The sequence below is a fragment of the Pezoporus flaviventris genome, unplaced genomic scaffold, assembly GCF_033815535.1.
Source record: "Pezoporus flaviventris isolate CSIRO_AGI_PZ_B2104156 unplaced genomic scaffold, CSIRO_AGI_Pfla_v1 ptg000090l, whole genome shotgun sequence".
NCBI lineage: Eukaryota > Metazoa > Chordata > Aves > Psittaciformes > Psittacidae > Pezoporus > Pezoporus flaviventris.
The window spans coordinates 3314437-3342316 of NW_026892638.1; the positions used below are offsets into that span (position 1 = coordinate 3314437).

The 27880-nt window shown below is 39.3% G+C and overlaps 1 protein-coding gene across 6 annotated transcripts in view; it reads right to left on the reverse strand.

The window, feature by feature from the left end:
- The window catches only part of LHFPL2 (LHFPL tetraspan subfamily member 2), a 128922-nt gene that overhangs the window by 96625 nt on the left and 4417 nt on the right, over positions 1-27880 (reverse strand). Inside the window, exon 2 of one of the 6 annotated variants that reach the window (XM_061475896.1) lies at positions 24668-24742. The exons of 4 other annotated variants lie outside the window; for them this stretch is intronic. The gene's annotated coding sequence lies outside the window, so the exon portion shown is untranslated. Of the gene's footprint in view, positions 1-24667; positions 24748-27880 lie in introns of all 6 variants that reach the window. One more of the 6 variants, XM_061475895.1, reaches the window with a different exon arrangement.

Below are 27880 nucleotides of genomic sequence, written 5' to 3' on the forward strand. Positions count from 1 at the left end.
ATTATGGAAAACAGACCTTTATCCTTGTGATAGCAAAGTAAAGTGTGACACTGGAGGAACCTCCTGTCCTAATCTAGATAAAGAAATCTTTTTTCAGATAAGATTTCCTTTGCATCCTTCTTCACAAGCAAGACAATCGGCAAGCTCAGCTCTCAAGAGGGCTGAGATTTCACAAAAACAAAAAAAACCCTACAGAAAAACAAACCAACCCAAAAAAAAAACCTCCAGCATTTTATAAAGAATTTCTAAGCTTTGAAGATCAACACCTAGTTATCATAAATTTACCACAAGTTGGTAATATAAATACAATGGTTCTTGTAATAGATGAGGTAAAGACCCAAAGATTCCTATAATTCTTGGAGTAACAGAAATGTATGAAGTCATGCTGCACAGAAAAACAGGCATATTAACAAAAATGGTATAAATAGGATAATGGCATAGGATGTAATAGGATGTAATAGTCCAGAAATGCAGACAGCACAAGCAAACCACTGGACACAACTCACCCAGGTGCAGTTTGGTGGCACTATGTTGACTACACCAAGTTTCCTGAAAGTTGCCTGCACTGGATCCTATTGGAAACAGTGGAATGGTTTAGTTCACTGGGTCAGAAGGCATTCCTCAGTTATGTTCCTTCAATATTATCAATATCCCAAATAAAACGAAAAAAAAAAAAAGAAAACACCAAGAAAAGGTCATTCTGTATGCCTTCAGCAGAGCCCCACTTCTCTGCTCTTACCCAACCACAGCAAGGCATACCTTCCCAGGAAAATGTGGGAGTTTCGGAGGTTTTTTGTGTTGTTTTTTTGTGGGGTTTTTTTTGGTTTTCTTTTCATTTTTTCTCAGGATACAATCAGTCTCCTTACAAAAGAAAAAAAAACCACAACTAACAAACAAAACCCCTTTCCTTTTCCTGATCAGATGCCAAATTAACCTGATGCTTTTCTTTCTAGCCCTCCTCTCCATTTCAGACTCCTGTTAACAAATGTTGCAGGGAACATCTGACAGGGCTGTAGTTTTAATTAATCCTCATGTGGCCAGTATACTACTTATACTACATACATACACTAAATACAATGAAGCTCAGTTCTCAATAAATGCAGGGTAAACCCAAACCTGTTTCCAAAATCTACAAAAGAGTTGGTTTTAAATCAAACTAATGCACTTCTAATGCATACGTATTCCTGTGTCTGTGCATCTGTCATCTGAATCTCTGGCAAGCAAAGCTCCAGGGACCTTTACTTACCTGCATCAGTAACTTAAAGTATTTTCAAGGCTGGGGGGATGACAACCCCTTTCCCCCACCCCACTCTGGGGGGTCAGATAAAATCTACTGCTTCTTAACTGGCAAAATATTGAACTAATCTGGATAATCACTTTAAAAGATGTTAAGCCATTGAATCCATGTGTTTAAACATTAACATTTTCAGTCTGCAGAAAGTACAAACCAGTTAGTCTTAAAAACTATTTGCAGCCCATTTCTTTTGATGTGGAAATGTATATAATAGACACCAGCAAATGGCAATTTACACATGAAATAAGTTTTTTTAAGGTTTACTTTATTTGTAACTAGGAACCTGGTGGCGTGAATGCTATTTCGTACCCTTTATGATTGAAGAAAGTAATTTAAACCAATTTTCTTTATTAAAGTCTTTACAATCTTAAAAAAAAAAAAAAACAAACAAAAAAGCCAAACCATTAAACTCCCCCCCCCCCCCAAAATAAAACCCCACACAAACAAACAAACAAACACAAACAAAACCCCCCACCTCTGAAAAATGTACTTGGTGAAACATTTGGAGTCAACTGGTGGATGAATCTCACCTTTCCCAGCTAGCAGGCAGCAGAGTCTTTTCTTGCATTTCTTCAAAAGAGGATTATCAATTTTAGAAAACAAACGCTTTAAAAAAAAATCCTTTTCTGACAATCTCTTTGGAAAATCTGATATATGTTAGCACAGCTCCAAGTAAACATACTTAAGCAAGAACCAAAAGCAAAATATATGCCAGAGAATAGATGAATTTTACCTTTAATCCTAGCATGTTTAAGACAACCAAGATTACATCCCTTTGATCTATGATAAAAAGCAGTCAAGGACAGCAAACAGTACATCTTCTACTGATTTTGGAGCCATTGGTTTTCAGCTCCTTTGACATAATGAAGACTTGAATATGAGGAATGAGTTATGGTGATAAAGGATACATCACATCACATACTTCCAAAACATACTAGCAAATTCCCTTTTTCTGGTGATACTGTGAGTGAAATTTTCAAACACAGCCAGTAACTAGGTGTGTAAAGTTAACATCAAGTTGCTTATGGTGGCACCTAAAATGAGAACTGGTAGGAAGTTACCTTCTGAAATAAAAGCCTAATGAGACAACAGGGCAGCGGCCAGCCTACCCACCCACCCCACACCACTGACAGCTCAGCAGACAGCTCTTTGTTGGGCTTGAGAATTTCTTTCACCGTTGCTCCTCACACACAGAACTGTACCAGAGGACCAGTACCTGTCTTCATCACCAATCACAGGTAACAACCCAAAGTTCTGATTAAATCATGAGATGGACTTGATGCTTTACACTCCCCAGACTCTTTGGACATTTTATACTCTTCATATATTTAAGAAGAAGTCACCTAAAACCAATCATTCTCCTAAGCGTGGGGACCAGAAATGTATCCTGATGGTGAGGACACACCACTCAGATGTGGTGACCACACATGGGTCCCCCAGCCTGCAATGACATGAATACAAGTCATCCATTTTCAGCGCAAGCACCCCAACTGGCAGGCAAGGGGAAGTGACAGCATTAGCTCTTCAACCAGTATGCTGTGGAACTACAGAGCAGGGCACAGATCTTTCAACTACATGTCCTCAGCCACATGTCCCACATGGCTGAGATGACCAGCATCCACTAGCCAGGTACCTCAACTCCAAACATTGGCATAAGAGGAGCAGCAACACTTTTCATGGGCTAATTCTGCAAGCCTCACCATTCCCTTGGAGATCTCTGGTTCTCTCTGCTGACTCAACAAACACTGCAGGCTCTAAGCTTGGCTTATGTGAATCAGATGCTGACTTTTTCAGCTCTACATGGGATTTGTATGTGGAGTTGCTCTGAAGTTGCACCCAGCATTTTTATTACTTCATATACTGGTATATCAATTTCTGTCAGGATTTTAAAGCAAGCCATTCTGCAAACAAATTTATGGAAGAAAAATGAGCTAAGGGAGAGAAAGATTCAGTTTCCTTTTACATGCATAACTCATTTTAATCACCATCTGCAGGCAGATCAGTTAATTGCTAGAAACAATTGATTATTCACTCCTTTTCTTATTAGGTAAAAGTCACTGTGCACTCAGACTGAAAATCACAATATGAATTAAAAACAGACCTTGCTTGACATTTCTAGCAGTTTGACTTTATTTTGTCGAACTGCTTTTTTCAAACTATTGTTTTTGCAAAGTAACGGTAAGTCTTCATTGCCTAGGCATGTTTTCATTTGCTTTTTTAATGTCTGAAATCAGTTGCATCAGATAATAAAGCACTATATATTTTTCAAGCTAAGTATCCAGAAATCAATACGTTATGAAGGCTTTATTTCACAGTCTAATTCAGTGTACAAAATTTTCTTCATTGCAGTACACCAGATCAAGGTTTGCTTTTATTTTACTATACCATAAGGGATATTAAAGAAAGCTAATTTGTCAGGGAAGGGCAAAAAGGACAAGAATTTCAAATGGGGTTTTTGTGGGGGTTGGGTTTTTAGTTTTGGGGGTTTGTGAAACAGCAGAAGTCATGATTGAAAGAAAAGACTTAAAAGTTCAAATAGAGCCTTGGTGACATGCCAAGTGCTCAGCTAATGAATTCATGTCAAAATCAGCACCTATAATAGACATACAATGGAATAACAATGAGAAAAGCTCCAAAACAGGTATCTTTCCTTTTGGCCTGAAGAAGTTGTGTATTGCCAACAGGGAAGACACCCTTTTTCTAAAGAAATCGAATACACATGTTGATATTTCAGCCTGGAAATAAGACATGGCAGCTGCAAATAGAGCAGTCCCCCAGCTGCCACAGTTTATTATTGAAGAGTAATGTATCTAGAGAAATTATTTGGATTTACAGATGTTCTCAATTATATTCAGGTCTTTAAGAATGTATCATATCATACAGGAGAAGTCTTCAAAAAAACAGTCAAGATTATGAAGGGGTAAAACTTAAGGCCACAGGTTGCTGCCAAGTTAAGCACTAGTGGGCACCATCTGGGCAGCTAAATGTGAAAATACTGCACTGACATGTAGATTACTGTGCTGCATGAGGGACTATCCAAAAACAAGCTCACCAGGGTAGAAAGCAGTGCCGTGATCCCAGCTGATATGGCAGCAGTGCTGCACTTCATCCAGTTTCAGCATTCTACAACCACTAACCTTTTTTTGGTTTTGGTTGTAACTTTTTCTAGAGTTCTCAAAGTAAAACACCTTAAGGGACTTCAGTGTTCACAAGTACTGTACGGTGCATGGATTCATGTATGGTACGGTGCACAATCGGTGCAATTTGTACGGTGCACAATCTAATATATGTGAAAGCCACAGTTTTATCAGCCAGCCTCTGTGCAAAACACACAGCTAGAAATGTAGCTAATCTTGTGACCAGTAAGTAAAATGGGTTCTGCACCTGGGTCAGGGCAACCTCCAGTACAAGTATAGGCTGGGGGATGGGTTGACTGAGAGCAGCCCTGTGATTTGGGGGTACTGGCAGATGAAAAACTGGACACAAGCAAGCAGTGTGCGCTCACCGGCCAGAAAGCCAACCCGGTCCTGGGCTGAATCAAGAGAAGTATGACCACCAGCTTGAAGGAGGTGACCCTGCCCCTCTACTCTGCCCTTGTGAGGCTCCACCTGCAGTACTGCACCCAGCTCTGGATTTCTCAGCACAGGAAAGATACAGACCTGTTAGCGTAGGTCCAGAGGAAGGACACAAAAATAATGAGAGGGATAGAGCACCTCTGCTTTGACAACAGGCTGAGACAGTTGAGGTGGCTCAGCCTGTAGAAGGCTCACGGGAGACCTTACTGTGGTCTTCCAACATTGAAAGGGGACTAGTAAGAGAGGTGGGGTCAGACTATCTAATAGGGCTTGTAGCAAGAGGACAAGGGGTAATGGTTTTAAACCGAAAGAGGTTATATGCAGACTAGATATGAGGTTGGAGTTTTTTCATGATGATGGTGGTGAAACACTGGAACAGGTTGTTCAGAGAGGTGGTAACTGTCCCACCCCTGGAAACATTCAAGGTCAGCACAATCTTGATTCTAGAATTACCCATAACTTTTCTAACTGACACCATAAACCAAATAAATACACTATAGGGCATAGTTCTCAGACCACTAGATTTCTCTGGCTGTTATCTGATCACAGGCAACATAATTTTTCATTCATGGACTTCAGCAGGGAATTCCAGTAGCAGCTAGTTGTAACAGTGCTAATTTCATGATACTACATGCCTCTAGTCCTAGGTCAGAGCACCTCATTTTCAATATCCAACAACTGCACTAATCCTTTCTGGGCATACCGAAGAACTCATGTTCCACATATTATCTGCTGCTCCCCTCTATTCCTGCCAACCACTTCATGCAGGATATGCCCATGGGAGTGATTCATATTTCCTCTCAGGATGACTTTGACTTCAGAATTGCCACTAACAAGATTCAGCTTATCAGCCTATCCACATCACTGTCTCTTTCTGTTATTTCTCATTCCACAAATTGCTGTATGTCACTGGCAGACAAAGGAGCAATTTTTCCATCACCAGTGATTTTTAAATTCATATAGAATACTCTTTTTACATTGCAGCTCAAGCAACAATTAATTCAGAAGTGTCCTAATGCCGTAATTGCCCAGGAAGTCAGGCTGCCTGATCACAGGGGTCCCTTCAGGGCTTATGAGCTTTTATTTTGTCTTTTCAGAGGTTGGCATGGATTTTAAGTCACTAATGAATTATCAGTGAAGAGACAGCAGCTAATCTGCAAACCCAGCTAAATAATGACAACTCCATATTTACAGTTACATTAGGCACCTGCCATTTAGCCAGGTCAAAGCTGATCCTTCAATTTTGCTTTGTTCTACTTCATGAACAATAATGGGTGTTGAAAGGTTAAATACTTGACCTCAGCCTATTATGTCTTTAGCCATCAACTGAACTTGTCACGTCATGGGAAAATTTTGTCAAGTAAATTTTATCAAATAAATTTTCCACAAACCCATACTAGTTAAAGTTTTATACACTTCTTCTAGTACCTATTAATTCAATCCCATCATAGGACACAGCACAATGTCCTGCTCTAAGGCCTGGCTTTTCCAGTGCTTCTGCCTAGCCACCCAGCACCTTTTCCCTGGAGGACGCAGAGTGTGGTTTTCAGGTAGCACCCACTGCTTGAGAAGCAAAATATTGCTGCCTGCCACAACCTGATGCAGAGGATCAGGCTAAAGCAGCTGACCGTGGGAGCCAGCGACCATTTCTGATGTACTATTGCCCACCACCATCAATCTGGTATTTCCTTAGGCAGCAACAGCAGTCCAACTATTGAGGACAGAGAGCACAGTCCACCCTCACATCTGTACATCCAGCTGTCTTCCTAACCTCTCCCCCCCTCAGCAGCCCATAACAAAACCCAGATCCATTCCACAAGTCTGTGTTATACAACATTAAGTCATCACATGTAATCTAATAAACTAGAGACAAAACACTTATGTCATATTCTTAAGTCTCTGAAACTTCTCCAGACGTAAAAAAAAAAAAAAAAAAGAAAGAAAAAAAAGAAAAAGAAAGTAATAAATTGGGGCACGAGGTGGTGAGGATGGGGGTCAATTAACATTAACAGAGCACAGAACTCTCTACTCAGCTTTTCCAGGTTTTCTGGATGCACTTTCTTTGATGCTAGTGATTTTAAAGGATGCTGTTTTTAACAGCTGGCATTACTGGACTGGAATCTGTTTTGTTACAAACCTCTGAAAACAGCTACAGTGTCTTTTCCAAATACTGCACAACACTATCTAATAAAATCCTTGCCAGTTCTGTATTCTCATTTATAGTTATACCATTCCTATTGAGTAATGCACCAACTGTAATGCTACAGTTCACTTTGCTCCTCATAGAACTAACAGCCCTGAACACAGCGATCAGGACAATCACATCCATGGTGCAGAGTCTTGGCTTCTTTTTTAAACAAGATTTATAGCTAGCTCATCTTCAGTGTTCAAAGACTGAAGTCACTTGTGAGGTGAAACAGGAGGAGACTAAGTTCTGAGAACACAAATTAGTATTTCAACCTAACAAATTAAACCATAAAGGATTAGTGTAAAAAAAAAAACCAACCAACAAACAAAAAAACCAAACCAACCAAATAAAAAACTCTTAATTTTGTATATTTGGAAGCTAATGCAGGTATGCTGTGTGTCCTAGAAATAGGTGCCAGTGGGAAGCATTCTGAGTTGTGTGTTGTGGTGGGCAAAGAGATATTCTATTAATCTCTTAAAACCAGTAATCATCTACTGTAAAGAGCTGGAGACCAGACTCTGGGACCCAAAGGCCCCTGGCAATTCTGCGCTCTCAAATAATTCACAAATAAAGTGCCTGAATGCTCCTTCAGAATTTTAAGGCAACTTAAAATGGGCATGGGGCTGTTGCTGCTGAAAAAAAGCTTTAAGAGTACCTACATCAATGACGCTGGATTGGGGTTTTTAATTATATTTTCATCTAACATTTTATATATCTGCACATGCAGAACTAATTTCTTCTCATCTATGTGATCCTAAGTATATACATACCATGTATAATCTTGATGGGTGGAAACCATATATTTAAATTCATTTCCTCTTTTCCTGCATAATACCTCTATAAATTTAAGTCAGATCTCTTCTGGCACTGCAACATTATCACTGCCAAATGGGTATTCTGTCTTTCAACACTTTTAAGAAAAGGAACTTTCTTTCATTTTAGACCAACAGATTCACATAAACTTAAAATACAAACATTTAGCTAAGGGCTGTTTATATCTATTCCTAGTTATTAGAGTTTCCAGCATCAGTTCCTGTTATAATAGATGCTGATATTCTCCTATAAAGTTAATAAGCAGTTTTATGAAGGAATGATTACATCTCTTAAATCCCAGTCAGCTTCTCAGAACTTTAAAAAGATCACAAACTCTCAACTGCGTAATAAAAAGAGAAGCTACAGAGAACGTTAATCAGTAATCACTCCTGAAGAAAAAGAGTAGATACAATGTTTATAGCATTATTTAACACACTCTGGTTCTTTTTGTTTGTTTCTTTGTTTTTCAAAACCCTAAATGGAAACTGTTCTGTCACAGTAACAACTGCAGTTCTCCAGAAAGCGCCTGAAAGAATATCACTGACAGTTCATGGTGAAATTGTTATTTAGGCTTACCATGTTTTAAGAACTGGAATTTGTGTTTCAATGCTATAATAAATAAATAATGAATAATAAATAAATAAATGTAATTAGGCTTCTGTAAGGGACTGAAAATTTCTTTTCCAACAAAGTTTTACAGAGGAAAATTCCTATTCACCAAGTGCTCACTGACCTCAGTCAGTCTTTCTGGTCAGTATGATCTATTCTAGCTTTTTCTGAGCAAAATCAAACATTTCCCAACTGTGCCTGGTGGTTTTCTTCCAGCCCTCTTAAGCTGAAAGGCAGAGTAGCTCTGCAAAATGGTTTAATGCAACAGACAAAAGATGAGCCTTAGCTTTTCCCTTGGCCATTCTGAGATTAAAAAACAACAAAACATATGCAACACAACTTCCATATTCAATATGCTAAGGGCCATTAAATATTCAGAGGCTTTCATGCCCTCTTCATTTAGTTACCACATGACCACCCCGTACAGGACACCCTCTTCAAAGCTGCTCATAGGCAGTCTCAGAACCTTCTTCTACCAAAGCTGGACCTACCATAAAAAAGGATAACAACACTGTGATGTATCCACAAGAAGTACTGATGTAGACATGACAATTTCTTGCTCACCAACCACATTCCTAAAGGCAAATTTGTATGTCATGATGTGGAAAGAATAAAATTTCAAAAGTTCTCCATCAAGTATGGGAGACTGATGAGATCTGGATATCAAAAGCTCACCAAAAGTGCCACAAAACGGGACCACAAACCCAAAGTACATGAATGTACACCCCACAAGAGGAACACATGGAAAATGCATTAGCTTACACAGCACAAAGGTCAGTGTGCGCTTCCTTGATAACAGCAATAGATTTATTAAGTAAATAATATCTCTCTCACTACTTATTATCTCCATTCAATTCTTTCTCAAGTACTCAGCATAAGCTTTATTAATTGCCTAAGAAATCATAAATACTGGCCCTAAGGAACTGCCAGAAGGAGGAGATCAAGTAATTTAAGGTACTAAAGTAAACGTTTTTTTTTCAAGCAAGCATCTTCACTTCAGCTGAAACAAGACCAACAGACTTCCCTTAACAAATGTGTTTTCAATAAAAAAATCAATACTGAAAATTTTATCTAAAAATGTACAACAACCAACCACATGGTTCAAATTTCTGCTGCATATCAAACCAAAGGAAACTCCAATTTCTAATTTTGCATCTTTATCTGTTTATAGAAGGAAACCAAAAATACTATTGGAGTCTGGTTTAAAAAAAAAATCAAATTAAGTATTACAAATTTACAGAAATTGCTTTAAATTATCTTAAAAAAAAATAAATCCTTAGCTATAAATGAAAGACCAATTGATACCAAATATTCCTGAGTTATGTTTCAGAACACAAAGGTTTCTTCAAAGCACTTTCTTTCAAGAGCTGCTACGTCAGAATATTGATGGTTGAGGATTTGGTTGCTTCTTTAAAAGTCACAGAATCGTTGAATAGTTAGGGTTGGAAAGGACATTAGGATTATTTAGTTCAACACCCCCCCCCCCCCCCCCCCCCCCCGCCATGATCAGGGACACCTCACACTAGACCATGTTGCAGAAGGCCTCTGTCCAACCGGGGCTTGAACACTGACAGGGATGAAGCATTTACCACTTCTTTGGGTAACCTGTTCCAGTGCCTCACCACCCTCACAGAAAATAACTTCTTCCCCTTGTTTAAGCCCATCCCCCCCTGTCATGTCACTACAGTCCCTGATGAAGAATCCCTGTCCAGCACCCTTGTAGGCCCCCTTCAGATACTGGAAGGCTGCTATGAGGTCTCCACGCAGCCTTCTCTTCTCCAGGCTGAACAGCCCCAACTTTCTTAGAAACTCAGAAACTTAGTTTCTTAGTCTTAACCAACTCAAACCATTCATGCATTTAAAAAGCCTAATAAGTCAACAATTCAATGAGAACATAACTGTAAAAAGGATGTTAACTTTGCTTTTAGGAACTAATTTTGTTTGTTATTTTAGTAACATCTTTTTTAAAGTATCAACTGCAAATGCACAAGCTAAAAATAAAAGAATCACAGAAAGCTGTGTAAAATTCAGAAATATGCAAGTGCCTCATAACTTCAAAAACTGCATTGACCATCAATAATTAATTAAATAACCACACTTGCTGGCAGTGTGCCACAATCCACCTCTTCAGGAAACACCAGAAGAATGTATGACCACGACGTGGTTGGTCCCCGAGTTACCTGAAGAGTACATTGTGAGCTATACTTATTAATTCGTAACAGGAAATCTACTTACTTATGAAGTTTTGAAAAGGGGATGGAAATAGCTCAGATGTTCCTCCTGCTAAAAAAAAATCTGCATTAACATTTCACCATTTTTTGAGGAGGTCTCATTTGATCATTTTGTTCATTGTCTTTTGGTTACGTTTAAAGTTTTCAATGAATGGTTTTATGAACCACCTCTTCACATCCTCACACATGAAAGACTGAAGTCTTTTCTACCAGTTATACTATCTATATCAAAACTATACAAGTCCCTAGTATTCATCCATACTTTTAAGATAATAGTAACAACTTCAACTGAGCTTGATCTAATAAAAAGGAATTGCATGGCTATGTCTGGTAGATGTTCAGTTGAATGGAGCATCCAACCTTCTGGTTACTGCAAGATGTAGCTTCTCAAATATTCAGCTGTAAATAATTATATGTATATACATTCGTACAATCAAAATGTATAAATCCCAGCTAGGGTGACAGGTATGGCATGATCTCTGGCTTCACGATCAGCACGTTCCCTCAGTCACATGGCCATGTATCCACAGTGGATAAGTACACAGTCCTGCTGCCTGGTGAGACTGTAGGGTGGTCACTATTGAGGCAGATAAGGGCAGGATACAGGCTGCAATTCATCCAGCTCAGTACCCTGAGTCTCCGCTTATGACTGATGGGCCTCAAGAATGGTAAGAGATAGAAACAACAAGCACAACCACATTATTACAGGAGACAAAAGAAGAAAATAATAGGAGACTTAAAATAGTGGAAAATATGCCAGTTAAAATGCATGAAATGGAAATTGTTTCCAGAAATGGAGAGTGAAAGAGTTAACTACAATATTGCAGTGACCCTCCAGGTTCTTTCTGTATATTAGAGTCAATATCCAATGAGGATTTTCATCACAACTTCTAACACAAGTTCAAGAACTGGTGAACTTGATCACAAATTAAACTAAAGTTCATTCAAAAACAAAAACTCCACTAATTTTTCTTAGAAACTAGATAGAGGGAACAGTCTGCTCAGTGTAGGTCAATGCAAGACTGCTCGTTACAGCACTGCTTTCGGAACAAAGCATCCAATTTAATTTTAGCATATCTGACTAATGCAATTTTTGGTATTTGACAGGAAACAGTTCCAGGAAAAAGATTTCATTACTCTAAGTAACACTGACAACCCATTTTTCTTCAGTTCATTATATTATCACCTTGCTTCTTTGACCTCATTCACCCCAATTTAACAAAGCCATTAAGAGTAGTTTTGTTTTTCTGATAAACCATCCCATCAACCCTTTGATTCTTTGACACCTTCTTCTTAATTCCCTTGATTTTGTCAACATCTTTTCATAATACTTATCTTAAACTGTCTGCAAGTCGAAGAAATGTAAATGTACTCCAGGACAGAGAGGCATATTATAAAATAAGGAAAAAACACTTCTTTTTCCCACCAAGAAAGGTCCATAGAATATTTCTACACACAGCTGGAACTGACCTTCATTCATTACTATCTCAAACTCAGATCTTATGTATTTTCATATTTCTTTAAATACCATCAGTTTTTAGGTTTCTCAGACAAATTTGCTTTTTAGTTTAAGCTGCATAGCTGCACAGTATCTAATATTTTTTGGACAAAACTCAATGTAATGCTTTTCCTACTGATTTTTACTTTGGGAGGCTGGATGCTGAATGAAGGTTGATACTATCCTGTTCAACATCTTTGTCAGCGACATGGACAGTGGGATTGAGTGCACCCTCAGCAAGTTTGCCAACGATACAAAGCTAAATGGTTTGGTTGATACCCTGAAGGGAAGGAATGCCATTCAGAGGGGCCTTGACAAGCTTGAGAAGTGGACAATGCCAACCTCATGAAGATCAACAAAGCCAAGTTCAGGGTCCTACACCTGGGTCAGAGCAATCCCAGGCACAGCTACAGGTTGGGCAGAGAAGAGATTCAGAGCAGCCCTGCGGAGAAGGACTTGGGGGTCTTAGTTGATGAGAAACTTAACGTGAGCTGGCTGCAGTGTGTGCTTGTAGCCCAGAAAGCCAACTGTATCCTGGGCTGCATCAAAAGGAGCGTGACCAGCAGGTCAAAGGAGGTGATCCTACCCCTATGCTCTTGTGAGACCTCACTTGGGAGTATTGTGTGCAGTTCTGGTGTCCTCAACATAAAAAGGACATGGAACTGTTGGAACAAGTCCAGAGAAGGGCCACAAGGATGATCAGGGGACTGGAGCACCTCCTGTATGAAGACAGGCTGAGAAAGTTGGGGCTGTTCAGCCTGGAGAAGAGAAGGCTGCGTGGAGACCTCATAGCAGCCTTCCAGTATCTGAAGGGGGCCTATAGGGATGCTGGGGAGGGACTCTTCATTAGGGACTGTAGTGATATGACAAGGGGTAATGGGCTCAAACAAAGGGTAAGTTCAGGTTAGATATAAGGAAGAAGTTCTTTACTGTGAGGGTGGTGAGGCACTGGAATGGGTTGCCCAGAGAAGTGCTAAATGCTCCATCCCTGGCAATGTTCAAGGCCAGGTTGGACAGAGCCTTTCAAGACATGGTTTAATGTGAGGTGTCCCTGCCCATGGCAGGGGGGTTGGAACTTGATGATCTTAACGTCCTCTCCAATGCTAACTATTCTATGTTTCTATGATTCTGTCTATCTCTGCTGGTATTTTCTCAACAGATTCCTGTCCTTAGAAGTTATATATTAGTTCTTCATGGGAATAAATTTTGAGTTCTAAAAATTATTTATTAAATCATGCCAAATATGATTAAACATTACTTTTTTACATGTCAAATCAAACAAAATTTAGACTTTGTGTGTACACAAGACTCAAAATACATCTCAAAATTAACTATGTAATAAGCCATCATAGTATTATAAACATTAAATATCATAAAAACTGCAACACACAGCCACTTACTTCTATAATATTTTCCAAACAGTGTTAAGTATTTAAAAATTTAACTGTCCACATATTTAAACAACTATCTACCTTGTGCTGGAACAAACCAAAGCGTAGGTGGTGAATCTTCCAGCTGAACTGAGCAAAAACATGAGTATACAGACAAGTGAAAAGAAGCCAAAATAACTTCCCTCCAAAGGCAGAAACTCATTTAAGCATATGAAAAAAGAAAAGAAAAGAAAAAGAAAGAACATAATCATTAGGGAAATGGATTTATCTCCTGTTCTGAAAGGATATAATAAACAACAGACACAGCTACAGTGTGGGCCATGTCCAGGAAATGTGTGAGGTCCCTTGGACCACACACTCCCTACAGAAAATCACACATAGTAATGACGAAGTAATTAACCCACTCAGGGCAATGCTCCGATCACTTACATAGGGCTAGAAAAGTAGAGAGAGACATTGACCAAATAATTACTAGCACCTCAAGAACTACTACCATTGCCAGACTGAACACCAAGCATCCCAGTGGCATTTAAGGATTGAGGATTCAGGCCCCTGCACAGGCTTGCACTCCAAAGTAATTCCAACATGACCAAAGAAACATGTTAATTTTAGACATAAGTCTTCTATTGATTGCTTCATTTATTTTTTTAAAACTTCAAGATACAAAAGCCTCCAGAACTGCAGAGCTCCCTGAACCATGGTCAGCAATCACAGATCTGGTTATGAATCATCTTGTGCCAGGCTTCAAGTTACAAACACCCAAACCTCCATGCAAAAGGAAAAGGAAAACCAACTACTTCCTGATCACATTACATTACAATAGAAGGAATATTAATTTTTTCATTCAAAAGTTGCTTCTCCTCCAGCTGGCTGACAGGTAAAGAATGTCTGCCCTTTCTAGAAACCAAACGCACCCTATCTTCAAAATAAGATAGATTAAATCAGAGCAATTCAAAAACTTGGCTCTCAGCAGCTCTATAATCCAGGGGGGAAGAACCAACTACTGAATCATTTATTCCACTGTGAGAAATGCAAACTTCATACAAAAAAAAGGTTAAAAAAAAAAGAAAAAAAAAAAGAGACGAAGCTTCTGCTGCATAGACAGGTCTAGGCTGACTACAGCCATATATAGTAATTTTCCCCTTTAAATCTTTATCTTGGTCAAATGAAGACACACACACCAAAAAGAAGTATGCATGGTAAAATTAAGATTTAAAGCTTAAAATGTGCATCAGCATCTATTCACTAAGGACAATGCTGAGCAGCAATTTTCATTCCTCTTTTGGTTCATAAACAGAAGTATTACATCATTCCTCAACCATTACTGGAGTAATAGCATGCGCATGTTAAAGAAAAAAACCCACGACATTTAATTTGAATTACCTAAATTCAGAGCTACTAGGACATGTAATTCATCCAAGATCAAATAATTCAGAATGATATGCAAAACCAGAACAGCAGCGTGCAGCAAAAAGACTTTAGGAAGTTGCCAGTTGCACACAGCAGACAGAACTGGTAGGTGAACATATTTATTATTTTTTAAACAAGACCAGCAGACAATTTCTATCATCTGGTAATGAGATAAACACAGATTAAGAAGTATGCTTTTTGCTTCTCACAATCAAAATCAAGATGTCCATGGCGATCCAAAGACAACAGAGCACTCCTCCCCTGAGCCCAGATTTTGGAACCTGTTGAACTCCTGCACCGTCACTTAGACTTTCTGCCTGGTCCTCTCTTTATGAGGACAATGGCCTGCACACAGGACTCTTCTGGACATCTGTGAATATGAAGCTAGTGCTTATTTGTTACTATTTCATGTAAGGTTTTTAGCTATTTTTACCAAATACAGTCCTTGAGGAAAAACAAACACTTGACCGTACCTGCTTCCTCTCTGAATAAGGAGATACACAATGATGTTTTGAGCTTCTCAGGCTTTGCAGAAAACCACAGGAAACTAAGGTTAAAAACAAAACACTGTTTTTCATTCTATGAGTCCATGATTCTAAAAAAGAAATGGGAAATAAGCTTTATAAATTTTGAGAATTTATATTTTTGAGAGTGAGGTGAGGAACATAACGGTCTAAGCCCACAAATACCAAGGATCGGTTAGTTTTGTTTCCCCCTAGACTGCAAACTGCTTCATCACACAATGGGACTGTAACTGCCCATTCTTCATTTATCAGACCAACATCTTCCTGAAATGAGCCATAATGTCTGATTTTAGAGGTAATATGGAGTATATTACACGTGTTTGCAAAGATAGCTACACGTATATGGCTCCCCTCAGCTGACGAATGATGACTTGGCCCAGATGGACAGAAACAGGTCTGATGCACTGGATTTTAATTAACCAATGTCTATAAATAACCTTTCTCAATATCAGACACAGAAAACCACAACTGAGTAATGACAGCATTGATTTTCATCAGTATTTGTCTTTGTTCAGTCTTTCTAATAAAGGAAAGCAGACGGGAAAGAGACGTATTTGTTTTCCAAATTATCTGGCTTGTTTGATGCAAACCTGAACTCTTAATTATCATTGAAAAAAAAATGTAGTCAATAAAATGATTCTAATTAGTCACAAGCAAGCATGAATGGAAGTGAAGCAATAAACATCAGTGCCTACAAATACAGACTATCCCTTAGCAGAGAACTCTATGACCACAGATGAGGATTTTGAAGGAAAAACTTCAAAGGGAAGATTTTTAAATTGGTTATTAAATTAATCTTTAAGACAATGCTACAACTTTTTCATTTGAGACAATTTCTGACATCTTTAGAAATCATATAATATAGAATGAAGCATAAAATGTCTGGCAACTTGACATATATGTGTTATTATTTATAGTAGTATAAGTATTAAAATTTTTACCATGATTATTGCAGGAGGCAAGGATGCTAGTAAAGGCTTCTTTGAATTCCAAAAGAAGTCTTTAACAGTTTTCTCCTAAACAGTATGGTCTGATTACATTAAAAGTCAGAAGAATAATCACTCTCTTAGATACTACATCTTAGCCCATGATCAATCTAAAAACTGATTAATAGCTAGATTCAAAGTCATTTTTCTTTTCTTTCTTTTCATAGAATCATAGAATCGTTAGGGTTGCAAAGGACCTTAAGATCATCAAGTTCCAACCCCCCCTGCCATGGGCAGGGACACCTCACACTAAACCATGCCACCCACGGCTTCGTCCAACCTTGTCCTGAACACTGCCAGGGATGGAGCATTCACAACCTCCCTGGGCAACCCATTCCAGTGCCTCACCACCCTGAGAGGAAAGAATTTCCTCCTTATATCCAACCTAAACTTCCCTTTTTTAAGTTTTAACCTGTTACCCCTGGTCCTGTCACTACAGCCCCTAATGAAGAGTCCCTCCCCAGCATCCCTATAGGCCCCCTTCAGATACTGGAAGGCTGCTATGAGGTCTCCACGCAGCCTTCTCTTCTCCAGGCTGAACAGCCCCAACTTTCTCAGCCTATCTTCATATGTGAGGTGCTCCAGTCCCCTGATCATCCTCATGGCCCTTCTCTGGACTTGTTCCAACACTTCCATGTCCTTTTTATGTTGAGGACACCAGAACTGCACACAATACTCCCAAGTGAGGTCTCACAAGAGCATAGGGGCAGGATCACCTCCTTTGACCTGCTGGTCACGCTCCTTTTGATGCAGCCCAGGATACGGTTGGCTTTCTGGGCTGCAAGCGCACTGCAGCCAGCTCATGTTCATTTTCTCATTGACCAACACCCCCAAGTCCTTCTCCGCAGGGCTGCTCTGAATCTCTTGTCTGCCCAACCTGTAGCTGTGCCTGGGATTGCTCCGACCCAGGTGTAGGACCTGGCACTTGGCATGGTTAAACTTCATGAGGTTGGCATCAGCCCACCTCACAAGCGTGTCAAGGTCCCTCTGGATGGCATTCCTTCCCTCCAGCGTATCAACCGAACCACACAGCTTGGTGTCATCAGCAAACTTGCTGAGGGCGCACTCAATCCCACTGTCCATGTCAGCGACAAAGATGTTGAACAAGACCGGTCCCAACACCGATCCCTGAGGGACACCACTCGTTACTGGTCTCCAGCTGGACATTGAGCCATTGACCACAACTCTTTCTGTGCGGCCATCCAGCCAGTTCTTTATCCACCGAGTGGTCCATCCATCAAATTGATGTCTCCAATTCAGAGACAAGGATGTTGTGTGGGACAGTGTCGAATGCTTTACACAAGTCCAGGTAGATGACATCAGCTGCTCCACCCTTGTCTATCAGTTCCATAGCCCCATCAGAGAAGGCCACCAAATTGGTCAGGCAGGATTTCCCCTTAGTGAAGCCATACTGGCTGTCACCAAGCACCTTGTTGTTTTTCATGGGCCTTAGCATGCCTTCCAGGAGAATCTGCTCCAAGATTTTGCCAAGCACAGAGGTGAGACTGACTGGTCTGTAATTCCCTGGGTCACCCATTTTCCCCTTCTTGAAAATGGCGGTTATATTTCCCTTTTTCCAGTCATTGGGAATTTCACCTGACTGCCACGATTTTTCAAATATGATGGACAGTGGCTTTGCAACTTCATTCGCCAGCTCCTTCAGGACCCATGGATGGATTTCATCAGGTCCCATGGACTTGTGCATGTTCAGGTTTTTAAGATGGTCTCGAATCAGATGCTCTCCTACAGTGGGCCCAAGGTCTTCATTCTCACAGTCCCTGCGTCTCTGCCTTCCAAGACTTGGGTGGTTTGGCCAAAGCCTTTGCCAGTGAAGACCGAGGCAAAGAAGTCATTCAGAACCTCAGCCTTCTCCAAATCCTGTGTAGCCAGTTCTCCCAAGAGCTTCCTGAGGGGGCCTACATTCTCCCTAGTCTGTTTTTTATTTGCTATGTACCTCTAGAATCCCTTCCTGTTATCCTTAACATCCCTAGCCAAATTTAATTCTAACTGGGCCTTAGCTTTCCGAACATGGTCCCTAGCTTCCCGGACAACACCCCTGTATTCTTCCCAAGCTGCCTGTCCTTGCTTCCACTTATTATAAGTCTCTTCTTTCATTCGAATTTTCCTCAGCAGCTCCTTATCCATCCAAGGAGGTCTCCTGGCCCTCCTGCTGCATTTCCTTCTGGTTGGGATGCAACGCTCCTGAGCTTGTAGCAAGTGATCCTTGAATATCAACCAAGAGTCTTGGTTGATATATCCCACGGAACCTTACTAAGCAGGCTCTTGAAGAGGCCAAAGTCTGCTCTCTTGAAGTCAAGGGAAGTGAGCTTGCTGCACACTCTTCTCACTGTCCTGAGGATCTCAAATTCGACCATCTCGTGATTGCTGCATCCAAGGCTGCCCTGGAGCGTCACATTTCCAACCAGCCCTTCCCTGTTGGTGAGCATGAGGTCAAGCATGGCACCTCTCCTTGTCAGCTCCTCTATTACTTGCAGAAGAAAGTTGTCTTCCACACAATCGAGGAACCTCCTGGATTGCTTGTGCCGGGCCGTACCGTCCTTCCAACAGATGTCAGGGTGGCTGAAGTCCCCTATGAGAACGAGGGCCTGTGAGCGTGAGGCTTTTCTTATCTGTCTATAGAGTGCTTCATCCACAGAGTCCTCTTGGTCAGGCGGTCTGTAACAGATCCCCACAGTAATGTCTCCCATCACTGTTTTCCCTTTAACCCTGACCCACAAACTCTCTGTTAACTGATCACCTGTCCCCAGAGTTCCATACTCTCCAGCCTATCCCTAACATAAAGGGCAACTTCCCCTCCCCGCCTGCGGGGCCTGTCTTTTCTAAGAAGCCCGTAATCTTCCATTCCAACACTCCAGTCATAGAAGCCATATTTTTGGAGTATAAATCAATAGCAAAAGGCTAAACAGAGAAAAAAAAAAAAAACATTTAAAGGATTTTCTTTGAACTGTTTTCACAGCTTGTATCTAAAGCATGAACCCTTGAGTGTATTCCCTGGTTGCCTAGCAAAGAACTTTTCATTGTTCTTCAACTTAAAGGAAGACTGTTAGGTATCTAAACAGTAGGTTCATGCTTACCTGACATACTTCTCTGTATAATCAGTTAATGACATAGCTGAACCTTCTCCTGTCCATACAGAAGAGGTGATTTTGTCCAACAGAATAGCTGGACAGCTTCCCTGTCTAAACAGAGAACTTATCTTCCTTAATCAATTCCAAAATTCCCAACTGTGATGTTGTTGAATATGATTAATTGTATTTGGCATAGCTTTAATAAACCTTCAGAGAAGAGAATTCTGTTTTTTATATGCAAATGCATCATCAGTTCAAATATTTGCAGGTATCAGATGATGATATTTGAACATGAGAATACTTTCAGGTTTTCCTACAGTTTATTCTTAAGGTAGTCACAAAACAACTCTACTGTGGTAACATCAATTAACGTTCACTCAATGTGTAGAGATCAAAGTAGCTACTGTACACAAACATACCAAAAAGAACAAAACAGCACTCAGTTATTTACAACAAACTTCAATAGTCTTACCTACACAAACCCAAATGTTGCCTTTCTTTCACCAGCTCCAAAGCCACATAATTCAATGATGACCACTTTGGTATGTGAAGTAAACTGTAAAGAGTTTCAGTCTGATCAACCTATTTTCAGCAACAGACATGGGAACTGACTACAAAGGCTCAGGAAGGAGCTTCCTAAAACCTACGTAATCCTTGCTTCTTTAACCCAGCCTCTATTACAGCAGCACAGGATAACCTGGGAACTCTACCACATGGGACAGTCTAATACCTGGTACTAAAAACTCTCTGTGGCAGTATAATCACTGCACAGGCTTTCTACCTCCAGCCAAAGTTACTTTCCCTCATGCGTCAGACCACAGAGAAAAGGAGGATAAATTGTTTATTTGGTATTACAAGAACAGAGGAAACACTTAGGTGGTAAGACATGAAGAAGCCTGTAGACACAGTCTAGTGGGAAAGGCACTGTTCATTTAGCCACTACAGTCACTTTGGAAAACGCAGTAAAAGCATGTTAAATACATTAATACATGAGAGAAAAGTAAAGAATGCATGTGTAACACATGGCTGTGCCTTCAATAGTGCCAGATTACCATCTGGTACGTTACCATCTGGTATGATCACCATGCAATACAAATTTACTCCCTGAGCAGGTGCAGACACAATCACATTTCTGTCAAATCTGCCAGAGTGCAGGATGTTGCATTCTTGCTGACTTCATGCCAGCTGAAGGAGACAAACGATACCTGATCTGGCATTAGGACAGTCACAGAGAGATGAACAATACGTGACAGAGCAGAAAATCTACTAGTACAAGGTTAACGTTAAAATTGAGGATGACAAGGTATGTTTACATGAGATGTTTGCATTGTATGGTTATGGGGTTCTGACCTGCTGGCGAGTGTGTTAAAGACATATCATTGACTCAGCACTCTAAATCAATCCATTAAAGCAGCATCTGTAGAACAAAAAGTAACACAGCATCCTCCTCCCTCTATACTGCTCTGTCCCTGTCAGGCCTCTAAGAGCTTTCAGTCTTTTATCTACCTGCAGAGAATCTCACATACTCTGTGTGCATGTCAGCAGTTTAAATTATCTATAGTAGAAGGGAGAAGGGCAGAGAGAAGAAAAACTTCTGTATTCAATACAATTTCACACACAGAGGAGAAAATAAATCAAGTTAGGATTACAGACATAGCTGCTTAGATTGCCTAAATGAGACAATGAGTATTATCTCATCTGGCAGTTTAGCATGACTGAAATGAAACGTAATTTGTAGCTGATGCCAACTGGCAGAAGACAAACAAATGTTCATGGTAATTTTTGTGCTTTATTAAAAATGTACTTATGCCTTAAATTGTAAGGAAAACAAATAGAATGCTTTAGGTCTACAAAGTACAAGATTTGCAGATGCTACCCTCAGCTGCTAACTCACAGAAAGATGTGTCTTGAGTTTTACGATTTAAAAAGACAAATCTAAAATTATGCCAGGTCAAATCTTCTACTCGGTACCCCTGTCTCCAAGAGCAGCCAAAAGCAGATGTCCGGGGAAGAAGATAAGAATAGTGTAAGCATTTAGTCATTCTTTCCCCAGATACGCTCCAGTCCTCAATAATTTGCAGCTCAGGGACTTTCAAAGCCAGAGGTCAAGCTTACGTATTTCATAATTCCCTACAGACTTTTCTTCTATTCATTTTGTCCAGTCTCCCTTTGAATTGGTATAAATTTTCAGTATCTAACACATCCTGTGGGGTTACACAGCTTAATGATATGTGCATGAAACAAAACTCTTTTTGCTGTTCTGAACCCAACACCCGCTGGTTTCATTTCCACGCTCATTAGTTCTTATACTGGGACAGTCAATGAACAACTGATCCTTATCAGCCTCACCATCTTGTTCATGTTTTTATAAAACTATCATCACAATCACAGTTGTCTCTTGTCGCTAATTTTCCTTTGTATGGAAGGTTTTAAGCATCTCCGATTGTCCCTGCAGTGAACTGGAAAAGCAAAACATACACTTAGTCTTTCTTCTATGGCTTTACTTTCCCTGAATGTTCTTTTTATTGCCCAATAATCTGGGCCCTACAGGCTCTCTGCATCAGACTTTCTGCTCCTCAATTTGCTCCTCAAATTCTTTTCCAACCTGCCTTCTTACCGACATTTAATTCTGACTGAGTTTGACCTTTATGTTTTCCCTTTCCACACGCTTGCACTTCCTTAACTACAGCTACTACCCCTGAAAGTGCATTTTTTCAACAGCCTTTGATTACACAATTAACTAGAATTAATATTACAAAAATAGACAAGGATGGAGGCCAACAGTTTCTTGTGAAAATATTTTCTTCCATCACCTGTAAATTAATGGAAAAATTTGTGGGGAAAGGAGGTTTCTCAGCACTACAATTGCCATGAATTGCTTTCCCCAGTCCACAGGACTATCAGAAGTCTGGTGAACTTTTCTTTCCACAGTTTCTTCAATACCCAGATCAGATTTAAATCACTTGCACTACAAGTAAAACACTTTATCCTAAAATTTTCTCTCTCCTCTACCCTTCCTTCACTGAAAAGGGTCTTTACAAGCATAAAAAAGAGACTTAGTAAAATTTTTTTTTTTGCCCTTTTTAGCTAAGGTTTCCAAAGAAATTTGTTCCAGTATTCTCATGATTTGCATTATGTAATAAAGTAAGCTATTTTATTACCGGGCAATGTTAATTTAGAAAAGGTAGAATGTTTATTGGAGGAAAAGACAGGAATTCAAAATGAAGACCTAGAGGAATGACCTGAAAAAACAATGTCATCTTCAGTAAGAACATGTGCAAGATGATACAGTTAGGCAGAAATAACCAGCTCTCTAATGATAAGTGTGAAAAATATCTTAGAACACGCATCCTTAGATGAGGATCTGGTGGATCACTGCCTGACCATGAAAAAAAAAAAAAAAAAAAAAAAATCACAGTGCTGCAAAAAAGACGTGCTGTGTCAGTAAGTATGAAGAAGATACTACTTCATTTTACTCAATGTCATTAAAACCTCAAGTTAAATACAGTCTTAACTTGGACAGAACAAAACACATGTGAAGTAATGGAAGATAACCCAAAGAAAACCAACAAAAATAACTGGTGTAAAGAAAACAGTACCTGTGAGGTAAAAGAACTGAACTTAAAGAAAAAGAGGTCATGATAGCTTAGAAGAAACACAATAAAACACATTGTAAGAAGAAAAATAATTATTTGCTTTGTCCAATACAGATGCAGCATGGGTAGTTATGGCGTTAAACAGCAACAAAAAAGGTATGAATTGTGTAACATGATGATGTATGGGAGACTACTGAGTTCCTTAGAACAAGTCAGAGATGATAAATATGAATGCTCCTCTCCTGGGGAAAAGAATGGACTGGATGACTTCATAAGGTCTCTTCTAGTCCTGCCTTTTTATGTTCTTTTCCTTGGACCTGAGGCAGAACCTTTTCTTTTCAGCGATTAATAAAAAAAAAAGTGGGGGAAAAGAGGCTGTTACATGGCTGCCTTGAAAAAAATAAGGCTACAAACAACCTGCTCACACATAAACTATTCATTCAGACCTTTTCCCTGTCAAACTCCAAGAAGCCTGTGGAAAGAGAGGAAGACTAGCTGCCAAGAGCTGAAGGCATAGTGCTGAAAGCATGGACTTCTATTCTCTGACCTTCCCCTTAAAACACTCCTTAAATGTGGCTTGGAAGCAGATGCATACTATGGAAAGCACAGTGCATGCATGCACGCACCACACTCCTGATGCACACTGAAAGCAAAAGATTGCACATCTTCTGTGCAATGTATGTAATGTGCAACAGAAAAGTTAGGTAAACTCTGCTTACATGGGCTACTCAAGCACCAAAAGAATTAGAATTCTCCTTAGGCTCTGTTTTAGACTGGACTTTCACTCTTTCACATCAACACATACCATTCTTGCACTAAGAAAACTCAAGAAAGGCTGGATATTTCTGTACTCCAAATTTGGCTGCGATGAAAGGCAAGCTCTAATTCAAACTGTCAGGGCTGTCATGGAATGCGGTCTGGGTCACTTAGATATAAAGATTGGTTGAAGGTAATTACATTGATTTTATGCAGTCATGATCATGACTAATGACTGAATAAACACATGTTGTATGCACAACACAAACCTCATGCACATTTCTGCAAACTGGATATCTCTGCTAAGTTATCTCAGCAAAGCAATCAGCTGGGCAGTCTGTGGAAAATCTTGCACGCCAACTGTCTTGTTCTATGTCTATTAGTAGCTTAAAGAAAACAGGGAGAAAAATTAGACCTTTTTTAACTCCTGAAAGGTAAACCACATCATACCAACACTGTCCTGAGAAAAATTAATGCAGAGAGAAGACACAACACTGCATGAAACTTCCTGTTAAGCATAAAACTATAATTTCATTCTATTACCAACTCGGCCCACCACTTAATGTTGAACTAGTAAGTAAAAACAATTTTCTAAAAGCACAGAAACAAATCCACAAGTTATGAATTTAAAATTAACATAAATGCAACTAATCTCAACATGTAGAAGTTATAAAGGAATATGTTACCATATTTAGACTAGAACTTACCTTTGAAATTTTCTTATAAATTCTGAATTACTTGGACTTGCCTACACAGAATGATGTTCAGGTTCTACCAGGTGTCTGTTCTGAAACAGTTACAATTGCTAAAATTGTTACTATGGCCACTTACACTTCCTCCCTTATTTTGTGAAATAAAGTGCGTTCCATACAAGGCTAAGAAAGCAACAGTATTTATGTGACTTACCCTCCACTATTCATATTACAAGCACAATTCAATACATACTATTCATCAGTACTAAATAGTTATGTAGAAAGATGCTGCCATTCTTTGCACACAAAGAACTCTTTTGAGAAATTATGCACAAATCTGACTTTAGTTGTTGTGTTTTAATCCCAGATAGGAACTCAGCACCACACAGCTGCTCATTTCCTCTCCCCCTTTGTGGGATGTGGAGGAGAATCTTACAGAAGGGCAAAAGTGAAAAAAATTGTGGGTTAGGATAAAGGCAGTTTAATTGGTAAAGCAAAAGCCACACATGCAAGAAAAGAAAAACAAGAATTCATTCACTATTTCCCATTGGCAGGAGGGTGTTTAAGGCCATCACCAAGAAAGCAGGGCTCCATCAAGTATAATGGTTACTTGGGAAAACAAACATCATCACTCAAAATGCCCCCAGACCTCCTCCTTCCCCTAGCTTTATATGTTCAGAATAATGTCATATGGCATGGGTTACCCCTGTGGCCAGTTAGGATCAGCTGTCCTGGCTGTGTTCCCTCCAACTTCCTGTGCACCTCCAGCCTCACTGGCAGGGCAGCACAAGAAAAAGCCAAAAAGTCCTTGACTTAGAGTAAGCACTGCTCAGCAACAACAGAAACATCACTGCGTTATCAACATTAGTCTCATCCTAAATCCAAAACACAGCACTATACCAGCTACTAGGATGAAAATTAACTCTATCCCAGCTGAAACAAGGACATTATTAAAATCTAGATATCTGACAAACTATACCCTTAACTGGAGCACCTTCTCTTTTACAGGTACTTTATTGCAGGAACAGTAGTTGCATTTACAGCACTACATATACACCACCTACTTAACATTTCATAAAAACAGTCCACCACCCTATATCTGAAAATATTTTTTTACAGCTTTTCCTCCACAAAACTCCTTTTTGCACAGGACATATCAAAGCAATACACACACGCTGAAAGAAAAAACAAGAGTATGTAACCATTAAAATAAAGCTTCTCTCAAATGCATTTGCCAGAATATAAAACTGGTGCATTAGCACCACCATGCACTTTAATGATGAGGTCAGGTTTTGACAAATGAAAGTTCAATGAAAACTCTGAAAAACCTGTTTACAATGATCCCAGACATAAGCCTTTGCAAGCTGCAATTCACTGACCTATGTAAACTGATTTGGCTTTCAGATAATTTCCTAGTGAATACTATTGCAAAATCCATAAACACAGATGGCACCAACTGGCACCCTATTTGCAATCTCAGTAGAAGATCAAATAGAGAGACTGAATTTATCCTCCCACATCACAGGTGATTCTTTCCAAATAGGTTTAAGGGATTATGCCCAGAAGCTGAACCAAGAAAGTTCTGCCACAGCTACCCAAAGTCTCAGCCACCTGAGAAGCCACATTGCTTGAACTAAGCTGGTTCAAAAACTGTACAGCTTTTAATAAGAAAATGCAACATTCAATTCAGACCAGGTCCAAAGTGTAACTACTACAACTATCCTGTTAACCATTTCTATTAGAAGTAAACTTACAAGGTTTTTTTCTAAAGCACAGTAACAGAAGAACCCACTCAGGATGAAAAAGAATCCTGCAAGATGAAAAGGCCAACAATCTACAATCAAACCCTAAAATACATATCAATTTTATTATTAAAGCTTGTTATATGACTTCATCTACAGAACAGAGTGACAGCATTAATAATGCTTATTATTAATAACTGGTAAATTGTCATAAACAATCTTTGAGAATACATACAATGTATGCAATGTCAGGTGTTGGCAAACATGAAAATCAATTAGTGAACTCTAAAGCTAATTCAAATTCAAGTCATTTTCACTGGTAAGGTGTTACATACCACATACAAAACATGAATCTAAAAATACCTCCACAGTCTTCAAGATAATAAGACAGTACTAAGACAATGTAACTTGAAATGGAGACAACAGTGACAAATGAGGCTGCGCAACTGCTTCAGCAATATTGTTTTCTTAATCCTTTCTGAACTCTAGAAACTCTACAAAGGTAAAAATGAAAAGATCTGAAAATCAGCTGAAAGACTTTCTTTGCATCTGGGTTCATTTATTACAGTCTTCTCACTGACTGGAACACAGTATGATGCTTTCTCAAAGATATTTTTTCTCTTTCTACAGTGTTTCATTTTTATGGTTTATCATTTAGCTTCCATGCTTTCACTATGGGCCTCAGGAAACACCAGCCAGCAACATTTAAGCCAATATAAGAAATGTTTTCAGGAACAAATACTGCTGCAGCATTCTGCTCATGCAGCTATGTCTCAAACATTCTGGATTCTCCTGTGAAGTGCCCACATCTAACTTAACTACACAGCTCCAAGCTGAGATAGTATGATTATGAGAAGCAGAAGACAAGGTAAACTGGAGAAATTAACCTTCACCAACAGACTGATACATTTTTTTAATTATATATACTCAGTCAGAAACTGAATGCTATTGAATGTGCGAACACAACAGTCTGAATATTTTCTGCTGTGATATATATGTGCTCTGTCATGGAAAAGATAATTGCCCAGTTGTCACATGCATTCCCTGAGTTTACAATTTCAGATATATTCCTGATCCACCATGTAGACCAGGCACATTTGCAGTCATTTGCTTGCTTTTGCAGCAAATTTATAATTAAATTATTTTTCATTGCGGGTTTTGTTTTTCTTGGAATTACTTTCCAAAAGCTATCTTCTAGGAAAATATTTCTAGGAAAATTCTCTGATTAACCAGTGTTGAAATGCTTATCGGTGGTTTATGTCTGACCTCCTAAAATCTAAGCATAGGGAGAAACAAAAGCAATTATAAAAATTTTATATCTGAAATCAGCACTAAAATATTTTCCAAAATGCATTAACTACTTTCAATAATATAACAGAAGAATGACCCAAACTATTTGCTTTACTTAGAAGACTGTTTAAAAAAAAAAATAATAAAACTGTCTTTTACGCACCTTTCAGAGTATCTGACCATACCTCCTCAGCAA